This window comes from Nuphar pumila, chromosome 9 (genome assembly GCF_984573655.1).
Source record: "Nuphar pumila chromosome 9, dmNupPumi1.hap1.1, whole genome shotgun sequence".
Classification (NCBI taxonomy): domain Eukaryota; kingdom Viridiplantae; phylum Streptophyta; class Magnoliopsida; order Nymphaeales; family Nymphaeaceae; genus Nuphar; species Nuphar pumila.
The window spans coordinates 112,322,097-112,328,096 of NC_143257.1; positions in this window are offsets into that span (position 1 = coordinate 112,322,097).

A 6,000-nucleotide genomic window follows, 5' to 3' on the forward strand; every position below is an offset into this window, starting at 1 on the left:
TTGCAAACTGCCCACCATTCATTTCTATCTGACTTTTTTATACTCGGATATGAAGTATAATAAACTTGTTGAGCTTGCGAGGCTAATACGAATGATTCATATGTTCCAAACCTGGATTTATGATTCACCTCCACAATGCCTGAAGCTTTGTCGAGTCTTGTTGCAGTTGGATCAAACCAATGACACTTGAATATCGTAACCCTGTTATTCATGCCTAAGTAAGTCAACTCCATTATTTCCTCTATAACACCGTAGTAATCATGTTCATTTTCACCGTAGCTGCTACCCTTGACACACACGCCACTATTTATCGTTGATTTGTTTATACCATAGTCTTTTGTATAGAATCGATAACTATTTACGATATACCCATTGTAGCATTGCACAACTTTGGTCGGACCATTTTCTAAATCACATATTCCTTGATCTTTAACATCACCATGGCGAACCTACGCACAGACATAAACAATTATTGTGATCACGATCAATTAAGTAACTTAGTGTTGTTTATAAGTACAAAATTTATGTTAGCTTCTTTACCAACTGTTTTAACCACTCCACAAACTTAGTTTCACTTTCTTTTTGTACTTCTGCATCAGTGAGATGTGAAACTTCGCTTTGCAACTCCAGATCAAATCGTCTGCAAACCACAAATACTTATATTACCGAGTCATGTATCCACATATAGAACATAAAAGGATTTATAATTGAGTTGCATATACATATACTTACTCGATGTATGGGTCGATCGCTGAGCAATTAAAAAGAATATAGATGTGTGCTGCATCTTGCTCTCGATCTGTCAATAGCCTTGATCGGCAACTACCAAATGCATGCCCAAGTGGTTGAAATATCGACAGCTTGTCAGCTACAGTTACTTGTTCTCCATCATCGTTACGGGGCGGGCATGTGTAACGTGTTGGAATATGAGGTTCGAAGTACATAGATGAGAAATTTGAAATCTCTTCTAAAGTGTACGCCTCACAAATAGAGCCTTCTACTCTTGCTTTATTACGAACCTTTTTTTTAGGTCGAACATGCATCTGACAAGAATATACATTTCAAATTTTAAATATCTGTCATTAAAGAGACAAATATAAAAAAATATATACCTTTCAAATGGGTACATCCATCGATATTGCACAGGGCCACCAACCCTTAGTTCATATGGCAGATGTATGATCAAATGTTTCATAACATCGAAAAATGCTGGCAGAAATATCTTTCTAACAGACAAACAGTGGTGATGACAGAGTCCTCGAGATTCTTTACATCTGATACAACGACCTCCGATGCGCACAATGTTCTGAAAAATCCGCTCAACTCAGACAATACCCCCCATATAGATTTGTCTAACATATCATGGAATGCTAGGGGTATCAATCGTTGCATAAAGATATGACAATCATGGCTCTTCAACCCATATAACTGTCCATCGTCAATCTTCACAGCCCGAGCAATGTTAGAGACATATCCATCTGGAAATCTCAGTTGTCTCAACCATTGACATACATGTTTTATTTGATCAGGTCCGAGCACGTACTTCGCCTTTGGTTTCAGTACTTTTCCATTATACTCTTTGAGTTCCAATTCTGGTCTTTTACATATTAATTTTAAATCCATACGGGCCTTCGGATTATCCTTCGTTTTTCCTTTAATATTCATTACTGTATTGAACACATTATCAAACACATTTTTCTCTACATGTATCACATCCAAATTATGTCGTATCAATAGGGTCGGCCAATACGGTAGTTCCCAAAAAATAGATTTTTTCGGCCAATTGTGATCCTTCCCAAATCCACGGAAGGGTGTAGGACTGCGGGCATCTGTTAATACATCTGGAAAATATCGCAATCTTCTTAGAATCTCTATGCCGGACAATCTTGAGGATGGACCTTCCGTTTCAGTTGTGCCTGCTTTAAATGCATTCTTTTGACGTCGGAACGGATGATCGCTGGGTAGAAATCGACGATGGCAATCAAACCAACAAGGCTTCCTTCCATGCCTCAATCTAAAAGCTTTGGAATCCTCCATGCAGTACGAACAAGCCAACCTCCCATGTGTGCTCCAACTAGATAACATACCATATGCAGGGAAGTCACTGATTGTCCATAGAACAACGGCCTTCATGTTGAAATTTTGTTTTTTGTGGGCATCATACGTGGTAACACCGTATCCCACAGTACTTTTAATTCATCAATCAATGGCCTTAGATATACATCAAGATTTTGGCCAGGTGAGGTCGGACCAGGGATCAACAGAGACAAGAAAAGATTTGGACGTTTCATACACAAGCTTGGTGAAAGGTTGTATGGAGTTACAAATACTGGCCAGCATGAGTATGAAGTTGATCTACCCCCAAATGGATTAAATTCATCTGTACATAGACCGAGTCTAACATTTCGCACTTCCATTGCAAAGTTCTGATGAGTACGATCAAAGTGCTTCCAAGCTTCAGCGTCAACAGGATGCGTGATCTTGTTTTCATTGTGTCAAACTTTATTTGCATGCCATCTCATGTGTTTAGCTGTCCTTGAAGACATATACAATCGCTGCAATCTAGGAGTGATAGGAAAGTAGCAGAGCGACTTGTATGAAACTTCCTTTGATCTCGTGCTACCATTGCCTCTTGTCTTTGGCTTGAACCGAGGATGCTCACATGACAGACATGATATGTCGTTTTCCTGCTCCTTGAAATACAACATGCAGTGATTTGGACAAACATCAATCTTTTTGTAACCCATATCTAGAGCGTTGACCATAACTTTCGCACGATAGAAATTTTGTGGCAATTTCTCATCTTTAGGCAACATACTCTTCACAATCATGCACAAACGGTCAAAACATGATTGACTCAAATTATACTCGGACTTCAAATTCATTAGTTGAAGAACTGTAGACAAGATAGTGTGACTCTCACAACCGTTCCAAAGTGGCTCATCAGCATCTCTAAGTAAATCATAAAATCTACTAGCTGCATCGTTTGGTGATTCTTCATCTACGGCAGTTCTTACATCACTAGAACTCATAGCAGAACCCAGTTCTGTTCCTGCGGCATCAAATATCAAATTCGTATATGGATTATCGTGCACCACATTCACCCGTGCATCAAAATTGTTTCTAAATTCTTCTCCATGAAACGTCCAGTTCTGATAATCACTCACAAAACCCTTCCTGTATAGGTGATGTCTAACGCCATGAGGTTCTACAAATCGATTATTCTTACAAATCTTGCAGGGACACCTAATCCGACCTGTGAGATCTACCGTACTGACACTTGCCGTTGCAAATTCAATAAAACTGTCAACACCATCCATATATTCATGCGATAACTCATTGTCCACTATCCTACGGTACATCCATTCACGGTTTGTAGTCATTCTGTCGTATGATGTTACGAATAGTATCCTAACCAGTTAAAAGAGAACCATCAGAATGCTATGATGAAGAAAATATCAAATTTATCATGCAATATATGATGTCATACAATCACAAGAATTATGATGCATGCATTGATAACTTAATATTTTCATGTGCAAACTATTCATGACACGATACATTCATTTGAAGCATGCTTTCAGTATACAATTTCACATGGAAGACATAATCAAATTGAAAGTAACTACATGTAAGCATGGATACAATCACATCAAACATTGCAATACATCGAAATAATTCATATCAAACAAATGTCAAACATGTACCTGCAGCAAACACACTTTAATATCCCACTAACTACTACCATGCATAGCATGGACTCCGTACTCCAAAAATAAGAACACTTCCATATTCATACATTAAAATCATGCTCAGCATGATCTCCGAACTCCAACAAAGCAGTCCTAGATATCAACAACTAAGTGAGTGTGTGAACAATAAAGTGTTACATTCAATAAATTAAATAACATGTGATGTGCTTGCATCACTTACTCACCACGGGTATTTACCCGATTTGCATTATTTTTGTCACTTACTTACCACGGGTGGCGGGGCACAAGCGAGTTTCGTTGAGAAATCTGCAAAAAACACTGTGTTAAAATGAATATTGAAGCTAATTAGGGAAACACAAACACTTATGCAATGCAAAAAACAACTAAACTGTTGATGATATATCTAATGATGAAATGCGATGAAATAAAGTGTGCAAGTAATGTACTGCAATGAATATTGAAGCTAATTAGGGAAACACAAACACTTATGCAAAGGAAGCAAAAAGACTAAACAAAGAAAAATAGAACAAAGAAAAAATAGGAAATGGATCATAAATTGTTTATCTCTGCTCAACGGACGATCTATAGAAGATCATTCTTATACAAGAGGTGACAAAACAAAATTTTCATAAACCAGTACAGAGAAATACTAAACAACCACTTGCCTAACAGATTATAAAAAAGAGAGACACACTAAGAAACCATTTGCAAAATATACAATAAACTAAACCACAACCAATTAAAAATGGGATAATGATATACTCTCTTTAGGATTTCTCTGTTCCCATTTTCTCAATCAAAATCTTTTATAGAGAATAACAAAGGAGTTAGTCATAATCCAATTATAACTTGACTTAACACACATACACATTAATTCATTTAATTAATGGATTACAAAGATTTCATTATTGTTAGGTTGGTTTTTAACTCTGAATCTTGTTTTTTCAAACTAGTTTGGATGTAAACACATTTGAAAATTATGTAACAAATTTTGCTTCGTTTGTATTTTAGTGAGAATTTTTTGGCAATTGTATAACTTCCGTTTTAATAAGAGAATTCTTGAAATTGATTGAAAGCCCAGACCACATGATCTTTACCATTTCAACTAGTTGATCGATATGAAAATCTTCAAGCATCTTCCTAATAAAAGCATAGCATAATGTGAACAAATATTTAGAAATCACGACTAATATTTGTACTAAAAGACTTCTTGTTCATGATAAAACCAAGAAGTCTTTGTAATCCAATAAAACATAATTATTCACTGAAAATAATCAGCTAGTTACAAAGCCCCATCACCATGCCCAAATCATAAATCTTCAAGCCAAATAAAAAAATTGGAACCCTAAAAAACAGAAAAACCCCCAAAAGCATGTTCTTCATAGATAAATGTTTACTCCATGTTAAGAATTTAAGTTATATAACAAAGAAAAATAAAACAATGAAAAACCCTGTTAAAACGTAGGGGCTAGCCGACTAGCTTAGTTTCAAACTTTCTAAGATGGAAAATCTAAAACTACCTCAATCTCCCCTTTTACACACAGAGAGAGACACTGCTGCTGTTACCGCCTGAGTGCTTTTGCCAGTCGGAGAGCTGTCGCTGTCGCCTGAGTGCTTTCACTGGTCGGACTCGGAGAGTTGGAGCGGAAGTGCTGGCGGTGAAAAGGGAGGGTTCCAAAGGGATGGGGGCCAAGGAGTGAGGCTGACGTGAGACTAGCTTGAGGGCGGTGGCGGGAGGCTGACGGGGAGCGGCAGCTGGCGAGCGATGAACGGGGAGCGGCGACTGGCGAGCGGCGGCGGCCGGGCGGTGGCGAGAGCCGACGGGCGGCGGGAGGGAGAGGGCGGCGGGAGGGAGCAAGACAGCGAAACAGGAAAAAGAGAAAGATGGATGGGATTAGGGATTTACGCGACATTTAGCGACGGAATAATTCCGTCGCTAAGCCGTCGTAAATCAAAATACCAAAAAAGCGACGGAATGTATTCTGTCGCTACGCCGTCGCTAATTAGCGACGGATTAGCGACGACAGAGTTCCCTCTCTAAATCCATCGCTAAAATGGTGTTCTTGTAATAAGAATTAGCGACAAAAAATTGCAGTCGCTAATCCGTCGCTAAGTAGCGACAGATTAGCGATAAAAGTTGTTTCCTTGCTAATCCGTCGTGAATTAGCCACAGATTGTATCTCTCGCTAATCTGTCGCTAATTAGCGACGGAAAAAATCCGTCGTAAATTTCCGTCGCTAATTAACAATTTTCTTGTAGTGTTAAGCCAACCCGTTTTAATAAACGG